The following is a 16,458-nucleotide window of genomic DNA, read 5'->3' as shown; positions in this document are numbered from 1 at the left end:
CTGGACACAGAGCAAGCTGCCCCTCCCCATTAGCTCTTCACCTCGTTTCCTCTTGAGCCCGTCCCACTTGTCTAGAACGGCTTGCTAGCCACAAGGGGAAAAGAAAGAGCAGTGGCAATAAATCACTGGGCCTTTGGAGCTGTCCCAGTGAACCATGCAGGGCCTGGGGGCCCTGCCTATTCCAGCCTCCCTGCTCCCGGCTCCCAGGAGAGCTGCCCCCCACCCATCCCCTCTCCCTGGCCCCAGAACAGAGCAGGCTGTGTGTAGGCCTGGCACAGCTCCCTCAGGCCTCACAGAGCAAACACGAGCTGGAGCCCCAGGCACAGCCAGGCTCGGCACCCCAGCTTCATCTATGTTCGGGGGTGGACCTGGCACCTTGGTCCCTGTTGACGATTGGCATCTTGTGCCTCCTGACATTAGCAGAGACCCACATCTGAGTAAAGATATCCTACCCACAGCAAGAGCTCAGAGAGCAAGAACAGGTAGTTAAAATCTTTCCAGGCCAGGCCTTTCACCTAGGCAGTCAGAGAGGGCAGGGTCTCCTCTCAAACACTGGTGCTGAGCTGGGAGTTCTGGGCTTCAGGAGAGAACCCCACTCTCCCCACCCGAGCTCTAAAGGCTTAGGCCTCGATCCTCTCCTAGCCTCCACCCTTTTCCAGGAGCTGGGGACAAGGGGCCTAAGAGACAGCAAAGCCACCCTGCCCAGCCCAGTCCCGTGTCCTGAGTCACAGGCTGCGCCCAAGGGTTTGCTTCCCCAGCAGTCTCTCCCAGTCTGGCTGTAGACCTGGGACTTGAAGGCGCAGGAGGGGGGTGGTTGCTGATTCAGAGAGGGGCACTTAAAAATCAAGAGACTGGCACAGCCTTTGGGGAGGCTGGGGGAGGGGGTGGCTCAGAGAAAGGGGGAGGAGGCAAGGGAGGGGCATAACAAAGGGGCACTTTTGGAAACCCGACCTGCCGGCTGAGGTGCCTGCTTACTGGTGACGCACTCCTAACCTCGCGCCTCCACACCAAATCTTGAAATCCAGGGGCTGCCGGTCTTTGGCCTCCACCCTTATAGACAGTGCCACTCGACAAACCACCTCCGGATCCCAGAAGGCTCGGTGTTGAACAACTCCCGAGCCGGTGGAGCCAGCCACACAGACGGGCATAGCAAGGCCTAGACATGGAGGCTTTAGGACTTTTTGGACAAACTTGTTGAGCTTGGTGTCGGTAGGGAGGTGGGGCCAATGAGGCCAGCTGGTTACTGAGGAGGGGAAGGGGCGCTGCCTGCCAGGGCTAGCCATACTGGTGGTGGCGCGAAGCAGGGTGGAGGTGCGGGCGCGGAGGGGGGGGCGGCGATCCCTGCTTTCTACAGAGACCCCTAGAAGGACTTCAGGACGGACGCGAGGAGAGCACTTTGGGACTGACTCTCCAGGGGACCGAAGAGATGGTTTGCTGCTCCAACCTGGACACCCCATTACTCCTGGCTGGCCTGAAGAGTCGCCTAATTAGCGTAGAAGATGAGATGGCCTTGCGCTCGGTGGCAGCCAATAGCCGGGGTCTCCCGCGCGGGAGTCCGTCCCATTGCCAACTTCAGAAGTCGGACGACCAAAGAGCGAGCTAGAGCCAGGGCACGCCGCCGTGTTGCCCAGCATCCCCCTCCAAGTCACTCACCGCGTCCTCTCAGGGCCCCTCAGTGGGTTGGAGGGAATCTGGCCACGCACGATCCCGAGTCCTACCACTCTGCGGCCGGAGCCACCGCCTCCTGGAGCGCGCCAGGCCCTCCCCCGGGAAGCCCTGCCCCCCGGGCCCGCCCTCTCCGCCGGGCTGCCGCCCCAACCTCACCGACAACATCCCCGCGCCGGGTGGCTCTAGGGGTGAGAGCAATAGGATCTGCCCCCCGGTACAGAGAGAGCTGGAGCCAACAATCAAAGGTGGAACCGCGAGGCTATCAGAGAGCTAGATTTGAGCTTTGCAGCTCTCCGACCTTTGCAGAGCCTGGGAGGCCGGTGGGAGTGAAAGGAAACCTGCACCCTCATCTTTGGGACGGGACGAGGGAACAATGCTACATCATATTCTTTGCTGAGAGCACCTATCAAAGAAGTTAGCTCAGGGGAGGCTCCCAACCACCCCCTTCCTTCTAAACATTACGATTCACGCTGACGTCAGAATATGAGGCTTACAGATACCTTCAGCGGTTTGCCCAAGATCGCTCTATCCAGCACCGCAGAAGCGAGACTTGTAAAGCCATGCCTACCTAGAGCCACTCAGCTTGCAGCTCTAGCGCGCATTCCGAGACCCGAGACAAACACGCAGTGGGGGCATGGGACAAAAAAAGCACGAACTCCTCCCCACTCCGTGTTCACAGTCCCAGATTTTATACCTGGTCTCATCTTTAAATCCCTTAGCCTCACCTCCTTGTCCAGTGTAGACTTTTTTCCGAATCGTCACGGTGCCACCCCACCTTAAATAGATCCCTTCTTCACTGCCCCACCCCCAACCTCTTGGGATTTCAGAGCCTGTGGATCTGTTATTTATATCCACTGGAGCGGTCCAAGAATGTTCTAAAGCTGACCTAACCGCCACCTGCTTGGCTTCCCCGCCCCTCCTGCTCTCTCCTGAGCCTGGTGACCCAACAGCGATGCTCCGCGCTGGAGAGACAGGAGAGAACCCGGGCCAGCGGGGTCTCAGGCTAGTGGTCGTGAGTCCAGGAGCCACGATTCTCACTGGCTTGGAGAGCCCCAGGGCACCGCCCCCTAAGGGGACCGCGCGCTCTGGAAAGCCTAGCTGGTCTCTTTCCCGCACGTACATTTCCAAACTAGCCCACTCCACTCCCTTAGAAGTGTGAGTACGTGCGCGCGGATTTTTAAAAGACAACTTTAAAAATAGCAAAATCGTGTTGTTTCTAAATCCGGATGGAATCACTGACGCATTCTTTGCTCAGCAGAGTCCACTTACAAAATGGGGGCGGCGGGGGAGGGGGTGCTGCTGAGGATGATGATCACTTAGAAGCAACACCAGCTGCTAGGGGCTGACTTGGGAGGGTGAACTGTCTCTTTTAGTTGCCCATGCTGTCACAAAGATGCACATCACCTTTGGCCCGAGGACTCTGGCGCATGTGGCAAATCTCGAGTAGGAGATTTGAAACCTGAGAATGTGGTTTCTGAATTTCAACACCCACTCTCTCAGGGCTTGGGCAAACCGTTTCTCCTTATCTGTTTCTGCTTCTATAAAACCTGAAAAGTAACCCGGCTGACCTCCCACTGGGCCATGTGCCCCAGCTAATTAATGATTGTAAAACAACGCAAATGAGAGGGGCTTGGGAAATGTCTCATCACAGCCATAGAGCTTTGCATTGTTTAGAATCAGTTAACATCCCACCTAGTGCCTGGGGGCATTTAGGCACCTAGAAAGTGTGAAAATACAAGAATGAAATTAATTACAGAAGCAGCCTATTAAAACCTCATTAAAAATAAAGTTGGCAGCCAGGCTCTGGGATGTAGGGAACTCGGGCTATAGAGGCTCCTCGGGAAACAAGGCTGTTCAGACCTCAGGGAGAAGCGGATGTGCAGTGGAAAACATCTGGCTTCCCTTGGGTTCGAATCTGGAATTGTTGCAGCTGATCTTAAGTGTCCCTAAGGTACTGGGAAGAGGCAAAGGACAGAGCGTTTGGGCTGTAGGTGAAAAGGAAACCCCCAGCTACTACCACCCCAGGGGTTCAGATTTCTATGCCCTGTGAACCACACAGTGCTTCATCACTGTCATCCCCCAACCTCTACAGTTCAAGATGAGATGCCAACGTCAGAAACCCAGTAAGAAGCAACTTCGCTCTCAGTCCCAGGTGGCAGGCTGAACCACAGCCAACTTTCAGGACACTCAGAGTCACCGAGAGTCTCTGGAATGTCCTAACCACTGCACCTTCATTTGTTTGTTTGTTTATTCAGCCAAGGGAACAATAGGATTTTTGCTTTATACTAAACTCTATGCTAGATTTGGGGACTATATAGAGAAATAAGGCTAAGCCCTATGTATGCACCACTGATGAGATGTGGATAGACAGTCTCATGAGTAAACTGAGGCAGAAAGGACCACCTACCACAAAGGCATGCCACTTGATTGGGCTTGCTGAATAGGAATTAGTCATGTAGAGAGGCATTCTAGGTGGGTGTGCCAAGCCCCAGGAGTATTAGTGTATCATTCTGTGACCTAGCAATTCCACTTCTTGGTATGAACCATAGAAAAATGCATACAGACCGAAGTGCCAGGCTGTTTGCATTCATTACTATTCAAAATCCAAGAAAAAGGAGATACAAATGAACACCAGGAGGGAAACTGCTAAATAACTAAAGCTGTGGCTTACTCTACAACAATTCCAGACCAGGCAGGTGGACGGTGGCACACGCCTGTAATGCCAACACTCAGGAGGCAGAGGCAGGCTGATTGATGTGAGTTCGAGGCCAGCCTGGTCTACAAAGCAAGTCCAGTACAGTCAAAGATACACAGAGAAACCCTGTCTCAAAACCCCACCAAAAAAAACCAAAACCAAAAACAACAACAACAACAACAAAAAAAAAAAAAAAAAAAAAAAGAAAAGAAAAAAAAGAAAAGAAAAAAGAAACATTTTCCTTGCAATACTGAAGGTCAAACTCAGAGCCTTGTCTGTGCTATGCAAATGCTCCTGCTCCAAAATTCCACCTCAGCCTGAGATACACAGGTATTCTCATATGAAGAGCTCTAGGATACTGCGAAGTGGGAAAAAATGCAGAACACTAACTGGAAAGGAAACACATCAGGCTGATTTTGGAGGCTCTCTCTGGGAAAGGAGTCTCAAACTGACATGTTAGAGGATTTATAGTGAGAGGCTGGGGTGTGGCTCAGTGGCAGAAAGCTTTCTTGGCATACAAAGGCTTGTGGGTAATTCCCAGCACTGAAAAGAAATTACATGCTTACGTGTAAATTCTGCCATTGTGTTTGCTTACTGTATGGGTCTCATAGCTCAGGCTGCCTTTGAAAACTGGTGAGATACTGACCCTGCCCTCCACCTCCTACATGCTGGGATTACAGCAGTGTGCCATCAAGCCTAGCTAAATTCTGTAATTAAAATGAAAACTGGTTGCCCAATGTGGTGGCACACACCTTTAATCCCAGCACTCAGGAGGCAGAGGCAGGCAGATCGCTGTGAGTTTGAGGCCAGCCTGGTCTACAAAGCAAGTCCAGGACAGCCAAGGCTACACAGAGAAACCCTGTTTCGAAAAACCAAAACAAACAACAAACAACAAAACAAATGAAAACTGGTGAAGCATGATGAATAGGGTTTGCGTCTAAAACACTTATGTTTCATATAATTTTTTTTTTATTTCAAGACTGTTTTTTTCTGTGTAGCCATGACTGTTCTAGAACTAATTATGTAGCCCAGGGTGGCCTCAAGTTCTCAGAGATTCACCTGCCTCAGCTTCTCAAGTGCTGGGATTTAAAGCATGTGCTACCACTGCCCAGCAAATTGTGTGCAGTAGTTGAAAGGTCCTACAGCTGTAGTGTCCAGTTGGTAGCAGCCAGTTTCACATGGCTTCTGAGCACTTGGATCGTGGCTAGTGTACCCAAATAATTGAATGTTATTGTTTTCCTTAGATAGGGGGCAGACCACCCTATGTTACCAAGGCTATTCTCAAACTCCTGGACTCAATCAATTCTCCTGCCTCAGCTGTTTTCTCTTTCTGGGGATGGAACCTGGGGCTTTACACATACCAACCACACATTCTATCAGTGAGCTGTATCCCAGCCCTAGATTTATCCTTCCGAACTGTAACTCCAAAAGGAGTTCCCCTGTGGAGAGTGAAACACAGCACACAGAGAACTGCAGGCAGGGCCGGGCTTCTCTGAAGGCTGCCTTGTGTCTCAAGTTTCTCTTGGCCTCTGGACATGGCCCTAGCATTCCTGAAAGGTAGCTGACTTAACTGCTATGACCTTAAGATCTTAGGCAACTCCAGGTGGAAAAACTGGTCCGACTTACTGGAGTGAGGGGTCACCCTCGTTATGGGGGGCTGATTCACCTCAGAAGAAGGGCACCAGAGAGGAAATGCAAAGCAGGTTGCTGAGCACAAAGCATCCACCAAGTGCTGGAATTCGCTCAGGGCAGAACCCCTGAGAAGAACCTCAGACAGGCAGGAGGTGCCCAGCGAACTGCCAGAGCACCTTCAGCTTCCAGCTGTGTATGTCAGAAAGCTTCTGCCGAGACTGCCGGGGTAGCTGAGGGATGATGGAGATGGTCCTTTCACTGAGCACAAGTCCTGGGACCACCCACAGTGTGCCAGGTACCTTCTGGGTGCTCAACTTTCAACTTGAAGAAAGCAGACAAGATCCCTGACTTCCGGAAAACCGCCAGCAAAATCAAATAATACATGATTACGGGTTGGGGCAGACACTGTAATGGGTGAGAGTGCAGGGCGGGGAGTGTGGCTCAGCAGTGGTAGAATGTGCCCTTAGCACAAGCAATGCCTGTGCTGGAAAGAGGTGTCCTATGTTAATGGAGCATAATTTCCATTCGGAAAGTGTAAGAAAAGACTCTTGAAACATAGTCCTCTTCCCAAAAGACCCAAATGCCAAGTAACAGCCAGGTGAAGAGAACACGCATCCACAAGCACTCCAGGGGAACGACTGGTGACTGAGGAGAGCGCAGACCCTGAAATGGGACCTGACCTTCTGGAAAGAGAGTAGGAGTAGGGCATGGTGACTGCCAGGCTTTGTGAGCTTCTTCCCAGGCAGGAGGAGGCTTGGGAGCAGCACAAGGGAGGAGTGGGCTGACTGGTCTTCTTGGATGTTGGACAAAGGCGAGACTAAGGAATCAGCAAACAATGGTTTGTATGGGCACACAGAACAAAGAATGATTTAACATTTCGTTTTGTTTTGTGTTTTGAGACAGGGTTTCTCTGAGTAGGCCTGGCTGTCCTGGACTCTCTTTGTAGACCAGGCTGGCCTCGAAATCACAGAGTAATAGAAGAAAAAAGAATTGAGGGTGGCTTGAAATGATGCGATCCATTTCAAAATGACCCAGAACTTGTGACCCTTAGCGACATTTGTAGCTTCGCTAATAGTGTTTTGTGTTAACTTCTGCATCCTTGACCACACAGTGATTTTGAGGCCATGTGGGCTACAATGAAACCCTCTCTCAAAAATATAACCACAGCGAGCTGGTGAGCTGGAAAGGGGATCTGATACCCTCATCTGGCCTCTGAGGTCACCTCACCCACATGCACATACCCCCCACAAAGATATAAATACATATATAATTTGAAAAATAATAAAACAAATCTAAAACGCAATAATGGGAGTGTATGTTAGAATTCCAGGCAGGGACTATTGGCTTTTATTGTCTTGTTTTAAAATCCTTAATTAAGCCGGGCGTGGTGGCGAATGCCTTTAATCCGAGCACTCGGGAGGCAGAGACAGGTGGATCACTGTGAGTTCGAGGCCAGCCTGGTCTACAAAGTGAGTCCAGGATGGCCAAGGCTACACAGAGAAACCCTGTCTCAAAAAACAAAAAAACAAAAAACAAAAACAAACAAACAAAAAAAATCTTTAATTACATCTGCAAGACCTTTTACCCCCTGGATAAATTAGCATTTCCAGGCTCTGGGGAGTAGGATATACAGAAACTAATCAGTTAAACCACTTTGCATGGCTTGCTAAAAAGCCAAAACCGTTAGCCTTGAAGAGCTCATCACAATCCCTTTTTTAAAAAAAGGAGACTCTGCTTTTAATAATTTATTTAATTTTCTTTCATATGCATTGGTATGAAGATATCAGATTCCTTGGAACTGGAATTACAGACAGTTATGAGCTGCCATGTGGGTGCTGGGAATCGAACCCAGGCCCTTTGGAAGAGCAGACAATGCTCTTAACCACTCTCCAGCTCCCTCATCACATTCTTCTTGAGCTTTGAAGACAGGCAGCTTTCACTAGTTTTCTTCACACAGTTTCATAAGTGGGCCTCTTTGCATAACGGGTCAGCAGGCCCCATGCTGCCAACTCAGAAGTGCCCAGGTCTTCCAGACTGCCTACAGTCATAGGAACCCTTTTCAATTCTGTGCCTGCTTGAAATAGGCATAGTGACGAAGGAAGGGAAATGCAGAGCAGTAAATGGTTCTATGAGCCAGAAGGGTAACGAATGTCTGTAACCCCAGAAGTTCAGAGGTGAAGGTAGGAGGCTCAAGAATTCAGACTTAGGCTTGGCTGCAGAGCAAACTCAACATAAGACCCTATCTCAACATTCAAAATAAACAGAGGCTAGATAAATGGCTCAGTAGCTAAAAGCACTACTTAATCTTCCAGGGGACCCAGATTCAATTCTCAGCACCCAGGTGGCAGCTAGCAAGCATCTCTCACTCCAGTTCTAGGGAATCCCATGCCCTTTTCTGCATGCATATGAAGCCCAGACACATGAACGCAAAACACCCACATACATAAACCCAAGTAGACAGAGTCCACGTACCCACTCAGAAGCTGGCACTTCAGGAGGACATATGGAGATATTTTTTTGGTTTTGGTTTCTTGAGACAGGGCTTCTCTGTGTAGCCTTGGCTGTCCTGGAACTCACTCTGCAAGCAGGCCACCTGCCTTTGCCTCCCAAGTGCTAGGATTAAAGGCATGCAGCACCACCACCCAGCCCTTCGTTTCTTTCTTTAAAAGATTTAAAATTTTTTTTATTTATATGTATGTGTGCACGGTTATGTGAATGTATGCTGTGTGCGCGCGCAGGTAGAGGCCAGAAGAGGGACATCCCAGAGCTATAGTTACAGGTGGCGGTGAGACACCAGACGTGGGGCTGAATATTGAACTCCGGTCCTCTAGAAGAGCAAGAAGTGCTCTTAACTGCTGCGCCATCTCTCCAGCTCTTAGTTTCTTCTCTCATGTTAGTGATAAAATATTCTGACGAGATCAACTTAAATGACAAAGGGCTTCTCCTAGTTCACAGTTCAAAATACAGTCCGCCATAGTGGGGACGTCAGGAGCTAGAGGTCAGGTCTCGGGTGATGTTAGGATCTGTGAGGCTCACATCACTGATCTTCACTCCGCACCACCACGCACAAGGCTTCACCAATAAGAACCACAGCTAAGGAGGCAGATCACGCTTTCCCTCTACGTTAAGAGACTTAACCTGGAGTGGCTTGGGCAAGTTTTATCGTCACATGCTCCTGGAGTTACAATGTCATAGTGGGGCCAGGAGCCAGAGCAGAGCAGTGGGAAGAGGAGTGGGAAGATGGAATGTGAAGGAATGTCAATTCAGTTCTCCCAGTCCCACCAGCATGTGACTCATCTCCCATAGGAAACTGGCTCTTGGCTGTACCACAGAGAAGCATGTTCCTTTCTGTCATTTGGGATTTCTACAGTCCTTGGAAGAGAACGTTGGGTCAGAAGAGTAGAAGGAATTGCCAGAATTCAGCCCTGCCATGATGGCCCTCCTACTGGTAAGTGCCTCCCTGCCCCCCTCAGAATGGCCTTGAACCTTCTGTTGGTTAGTTTTATGTCAACTTGATACAAACTACAGTAATTTGGGAAGAGGGGTTCTCGCGTGGGAAGATGCCTCCATAAGACTGGCCTATAGGCTGGGACAGCAGTGATGGTGCACGCCTTGGATCCCGGCACTGGGGAGGCAGAGGCAGGTGGATCTCTGAGTTGGAGGCCAGTCTGGTTCACAGAAAACAAGTTCCAGGGCAGCCAGGGCTACATAGAGACACCCCCCAAAATGTGACCACTTTCTTGGTTGGCTAATGACTAATCCAAGTAGAGCTTTGTGGTGCCAACCCAGGCAAGTAGTATAAGAAAGCAGGCTATGCCAGGTGTGGTGGCGCACGCCTTTAATCCCAGCACTGGAGAGGCAGAGGCAGGTGGATCTCTGTGAGTTCGAGGCCATCCTGGTGTACAAAGACAGTTCCAGGACAGCCAGGGCTACACAGAAAAGAAGCCATGTCTCAAAAAACAAGAAACAAGAAAAAAAAAAAAAAAAAAAAAAAACAAGAAAGAAAGAAAGAAAGCAAGCTAAGCAAGCCACAGGGGTAGTGCCGGAAGGAGCTTTCTTTTCATGGCCTTGAGTTCCTGTCTTGACTTTTTTCCTTTTCTTTTGTTTTCTCGAGACAGAGTTTCTCTGTGTAGCCCTGGCTGTCCTGGAACTCACTCTGTAGATCAGGCTGTCCTCAAATTCAGAGATCTGCCTGCCTCTGCCTCCCCAGTGGTGGGTTTACAGGTGTGAGCCACACACCCCCCCCACTGCCCTGACTTTCTTCAATGAGCTACTGTGATACTGACCTCTGAGCTGAAATAAACCCATTTCTTTCTTCCCAAGTAAGTTGCTTTTGGTAAGATGTTGTGTAGCAGTTTCTTCAGGGATTGAAACGATCTATCTTATAGGGAGAATGCTCAAGACAGGACTCAAAATAGTCTCTGGTCATGGTGGCACCCACCTTTAATCCTGGCAGAAGCAAGAGCATTTATGAGTTTCAGAACAGCTTAGTCTACAGTGTGAGTTCCAGGGCATCCAGGCTTACACAGAGAAACTCTGTCCCAAAAACCAAACCAAACCAAACCAAACAATAGATAGCCTCAGGAAGTCTCTGATATTGAGCAGATTCACGAGGTGTCTTTTCCCCTGCTGCCCTCGACCCCCTCCACCCACCTCCACTCCCCTCCACCCCCACCCCCAGTAAAAAAAGACACTCTCAGACAAGCCAAGCTGCCTGGAAGATGCTTAGATCAAGTGAGTCACTTGGAAGGGACACACTCTCCAATGCATTGATTTGCCTACAGGCTTCGCACTGTGCCCCAGGCTCCCAGCCTTTGTGAGCATCATCCATGCCGGGTGGGCTTTGATGATGCAGCTGTCTTGGAGTCATTTCTACTTCCCCAAGAACCCTTCACCCACATTCCTGTAAGTAATCCCAATAAAGCTCATTAAACTTTGCTGCCACCTGTTCTTTGGTCTGTCATAGGCTGCCTACCTAGGGTGAGTAGATGTGTGTGTGTGTTGTGTCCTCCCAGGAATAATCGTGTCACACGGCATCATATTGTTTTAATCACAGTAATAGAAACCCTAAGACAAGTCTAAACTTGTTATATAGTAGCCAATAAAGACCTTCACCACTTAATCCCCTTGCCTACACCTTATAGGTATGCACTGCCGTACCCCGTTTATGTGATATAGGGGATCAGACCCAGAGCATCACACAACTCACCAACTAAAATGTATGTGTAGCCCCTGTTGAGATTTCTTAAAATCACCAAAGAGCGTCTTCATCACTTTTATCAGGCCTTATAGTAAAAAACATCTAGCCAAGAGCGTACATAACAACTTGTATTTGCAGCCAGGTGTGGTGGCACATGCTTTTAATCCCAGCACTTGGGAGGCAGAGGTAGGCAGATTGCTGTGAGTTCGAGGCCAGCCTGGTCTACAGCTAAAATAACATGGAGAAACCCTGTCTTGAAAAACCAAAACAAAAAAAAAATTTTTTTTTCTTTTTTTTGTTGGTTTTTCAAGATAGGGTTTCTCTGTGTATCCTTGACTGTCCTGGACTCACTTTGTAGACCAGGCTGGCCTCGAACTCACAGCGATCTGCCTGTCTATGCCTCCCAAGTGCTGGGATTAAAGGTGCGTGCCACCACACCCAACCCACAAATTCTTAATAAACTTTTATAAATCATATATAGAAATGAGCAACTTAAAACAGTTGAGAAAAAAGCTGGGCCGTGCTAGCACACGCCTTTAATCCTAGCACTTAGGAGGCAGAGGCAGGCGGATCTCTGTGAGTTCAAGGCTATCCTGGTCTACAGAATGAGTTCCAGGACAGTTAGCACTGTTACACAGAGAAACCCTGTCTCCAAAAACCAAACCAAACCAAAGCAAAAAGTTGAAAAAAGATGAAGGAAATAAAATATAATATTTTTTTAAAAAATAATTTTATTGCTGGGCATGGCGGCAAACACCTTTAATCCCAGCACTCCGGAGGCAGAGGCAGGTGGATCTCTGTGAGTTTGAGGCCAGCCTGCTCTATAAAGTGAGTCCAGGACAGCCAGGGCTACACAGAGAACCCCTGTCTCAAGAAACAAACAAACAATATATATGTATATATTTATATGCATTGGTGTTTTGCCTGCTTCACACATTTTTTGTTTACTTGTTTTTGTGTTCCAAGACAGGGTTTCTCTGCATAACCTTGGCTGTCCTGGACTAGGCTGGCCTCGAACTCACAGTGCTACCTGCCTCTGCCTCCCGAGTGCTGAGATTAAAGGTTTGCGCCACCACACCTAGCCTTCTTCTTCTTTCTTATTCTTCCTCTTCCTTCTCTTTCTTCCCTCTTCCACCTCTTAATGAAGCTGTTTATATGTCTCAAACTCACTATCCTCCTGCATCAGCCTTTTCCAAGTACTAGTATTATAAATAATATTTGGATCTAGATTTTCTAACTTTTGTTATTAAGTAATGTGAAGTCTATCTGAGTCTAAGAATGTATTTTAATACTTGACTTGATTACTGACATAATTAGAAAAACTGGGGCTGGAGAGATGGCTCAGAGGGTAACAGCACTGACTGTCCTTCCAGAGGTCCTGAGTCCAACTCCCAGCAACCACATGGTGGCTCACAACCATCTATAATATGATCTAATGCCCTCTTCTGGCCTGCAGACACACATGCAGGCAGAGCACTGCGTACATAATAGTAAATAAATAAATCTTTAAAAGAGAGAGAGAAAAACTGATGCTACTATGTGAGTTCGAGACCAGCCTGGTCTACAAAGAGAGTCCAGCACAACCAGAGCTGTTACACAGAGAAACCCTGTCTCTGCAAGAAAAAAAAAAAAAAAAAGAAAAGAAAAGAAAAACTGATGTAGATCCAAACTGAAAGACATCATTAGTTGTTCTTTTGTCTTGTTTTTGTTTTTATTTCTTTAAAACTTTTTTAAAGTCAGGTGTGGTGGCACCCACCTTTAATCCCAGCACTCGGGAGGCAGAGGCAGGTGGATCACTGTGAGTTCGAGGCCAGCCTGGTCTACAAAGTGAGTTCAAGACAGCCAAGGCTATACAGAGAAACCCTGTCTTGAAAAACCAAACCAAACAAAAAAACCACATATGTGGGGTGTGTGTGTGTGTGTGTGTGTGTGTGTGTGTGTGTGTGTGTGTGTGTGTGTGTGTAAGCACTCTATTATATGTATTCCTGCATGGCAGAAGAGAGCATCAGATAGAAGAGGACATCAGATTCCATTAAAGATGGCTATATGCCACCAGTGGTTTCTGGGAATTGAACTCAGGACCTTTGGATGAGCAGCTAGTGCTTTTAATCTCTGCGCCATTTTTCCAGCCCCTTGTTTTTGTTTTTCGAGACAGGGTTTCTCTGTGTTAGCCTTGGCTGTCCTGCACTCACTTTGCAGACTCGGCTGGCCTCAAACACATAGAGATCCATCTGCTTGCCTCTGCCTCCCTGAGTGCTGTGCCACCATGCCCGGCTTAGATAGTCTTAATATATTCATTATTTTTGTTTGTTTTGTTTTTTCCAAGACAGGGTTTCTTTGTGTAGCCTCTGTTGTCCTGGACTCACTCTGTAGACCAGGCTGGCCTCAAACTTACAGAGATCCACCTGCCTCTGCCTCCTGGGTGCAGGGATTGAAGGCGTGCGCCACCACATCTGGCTTATTCTCCTCTCTCTCTCTCTCTCTCTCTCTCTCTCTCTCTCTCTCTCTCTCTCGGGTCTGGAGAGATGGCTTAGCAGTAAAGAACACTTGCTGCCTTTGCAGATGACTAGTTCTTCCACAACCATTCATAACTTCAGCTCTAGGGGATTGGATGCCCTCTTCTTGCCTATACATGTGGTGCACATATACACATGCAGGTAAAATACTCAAACATATAAAATAAAGCGTTACGTGTGTGCACATGTGTATATTTATAATGACCTCAGTTACACTCCTCAGAGGCTGTTCACCTTGTGTTTGGAGACCATGAGACTATCTTTTGGACCTGGAGCTTGCCAGTTAGGTGAAGTTGGTTAGTCAGTAAGCATCAAGGAGCCATCTGCCTCTGCTTTCCCGACACTGGGATCACAAGGGAGTGCCAGTATGCTTGCACCTAATGTGGCTGCCGAGGCTCTGAGTTCAGGTCCTCAAGATTCACACTTAGTAGCTCACTGGCTGAGCTTGCTTTCGAGCCCCAGTTCAGAATGTTCGCGATAGTCAGCCTTTAATCCTAGCACTTGGGAGGCAGAGGCAGGTGGATCACTGTGAGTTCGAGGCCAGCCTGGTCTACTCGGAAGGCAGAGGCAGGCAGACTTTTAAGTTCGAGGCCAGCCTGGTCTACAGTGTGAGTTCCAGGACAGCCAGGGCTACACAGAGAAATCTTGTCTGTAAATAAATAAATAAGGCTGGCCATTCTCGTGCATACTTTAATTCCAGCACTTGGAAATCAGAGGCAGGTGAGTGTGAGGCCCACCGGTCTACATGGCGAGTTTCAAGCCAGCCAAAACTACATAGTAAAACCCTGTTTCAAAAAATAAAATATTTTCAAAGTAAAATTTTCAGCAACAAATTATTCAAAGAAATTTTCAGCAAGATGGCTAGTAGAGGTTTCTTGGCTTTAATATCTGACTTATTTTTCCCAAATTATAGGGTTTGCTCTAACATTCAATGTTCCTGGGGTTGGGTGGGGGTGGAATCCAGGCTCTGATATAATATTACTATGAATTTGTTCATATTTGGACATTTAAACATGTATTGGAGATGCCAAGCAACAAGAACTCTGGATATTTGAGTTCCACTTAGTCTGTTTGCAGCTCTCCAGGAAGAATCTGAGTTCTCTGCAAGCTTTGCGGAATCCCCGAGCCTGTCATTTACCAACCACTGGTTGCAGTCAGTGTGTGTGGGAAGCCAGCACCAGCATCTGTGTGGCTCCTAGAAGGCTTTGCAGACTCAGCAGGGTTTGGATTCACAGACATTGTTAGCAGAGTTGGAGTCATGTACCAGCCTGCACCAGGACAATGATTCCTACTCCCTGAACACTTCACACAGGTGGTCTGAAGTCTTACTTTTTGCTGCCTGTACAAGCTACTCACAAGATCACAGACCCTGGGAGGGAACCAACAGCTCTCCTCCTTACCCTCCTATTAGCTCCTGATGGCTAAAGCACAGAAAAAGGAAGGCCACCGGTGGTAGCTCATGCCTGCCTTTCATCCTGCACTTGGGAGACAGAGGCAGGAAGACATCTGAGTTCGAGGCCAGCCTGATTTACAGAGAGAATTCCAGTACAACCAGGGATACACGGAGAAAACCCATCTCAAAAAACAAAAACAGATCTGGGTGCATGCCTGTAATCCCAGCAGATCTGAGTTCCAGGACAGCCTGATCTACAAAGTGTGTCCAGTACAGCAGAGCTACACGGAGAAACCATGTCTCAAAAAAAAAAAAAAAAAATCAACCAAAAACAGAACAAAACACCCACTGAGTGTGGTGGTGCACGCCTTTAATCCCAGCTCTTGGGAAGCAGAGGCAGGTGGATCGCTGTGAGTTTGAGGCCAGCCTGGTCTACAAATTGAGTCCAGGACAGCCAAGGCTAACACAGAGAGACTCTGTCTCGAAAAATCAAAATATTAAATAAATAAAACAAAACACCCAGAAACAAACAAACAGAAGGGAAAAGATGAGTTCCAGGTCAGAGTCTAAGTGCAACTTTCGTCCCACTGTGCTCTATTATCTGTTCTAGAAAACACTCTAAAGAAGCCACGCATTGTTCTGCAGATCAAAGAAACCAGTATTATTATCTCGGGTCATGCCATGGTCTGTCCCGGCTTTCAGTGTGAACGAACACGAGACCACGATTTGCTGCAACCAGCAGCTTTTGAAAGAGCTGCTTTGTGGTGCCCTTTAGTAAAAGTAACATCACAAAACAAACAAAACCAAAAAACCACCAAAACCATAACAAAACCCGAAACCAAAACAAACAGGAAAAACCCAAGCATCTATAGAATAACGGGGTTTCATGGCCACAGCCTGAAACCGGAGCAATAGTACACCAGACACTGCTTTATCAGATTTGCATCTTGAACATACCCGTATGAAACGCACTTGCTCATCATGCACCTGGTGGCTCATCAGCCGGGAATGAATGACGTCAGGCCACCAGGCAGAGGTTTTATTGTGAAACCAGGAAACAAAAGCAAACTCTGGGTTAAAGGTGCCTCAAAACTACAAGCTGAAACAAAGTGTTTTGTTGGTGTGTGCAAGGCAGGGTTCCATACTGCTCACACTCATGGAAAACCCTCCAGGTGAAAAAAACGAGACTCTGGGAAATCATGTTTCTTTTGCTCATGAATCCAGCACAGCTTACCATTCCCTTCTGGTCTTTGAACTTCCTGTTTCCTCCGCCTGGAGTACCCTCCCCTTTTCCTCTACACAATCAAGAGTCATCTGCTACACCGTTTTTTTTTTTTTTTTCCTTCTGTTTTTT

The sequence above is a fragment of the Acomys russatus genome, chromosome 4 (genome assembly GCF_903995435.1).
Source record: "Acomys russatus chromosome 4, mAcoRus1.1, whole genome shotgun sequence".
NCBI classification, from domain to species: Eukaryota; Metazoa; Chordata; class Mammalia; order Rodentia; family Muridae; genus Acomys; species Acomys russatus.
The sequence above is the reverse complement of the archived record's forward strand: the minus strand, read 5'-3'. Positions refer to the sequence as shown.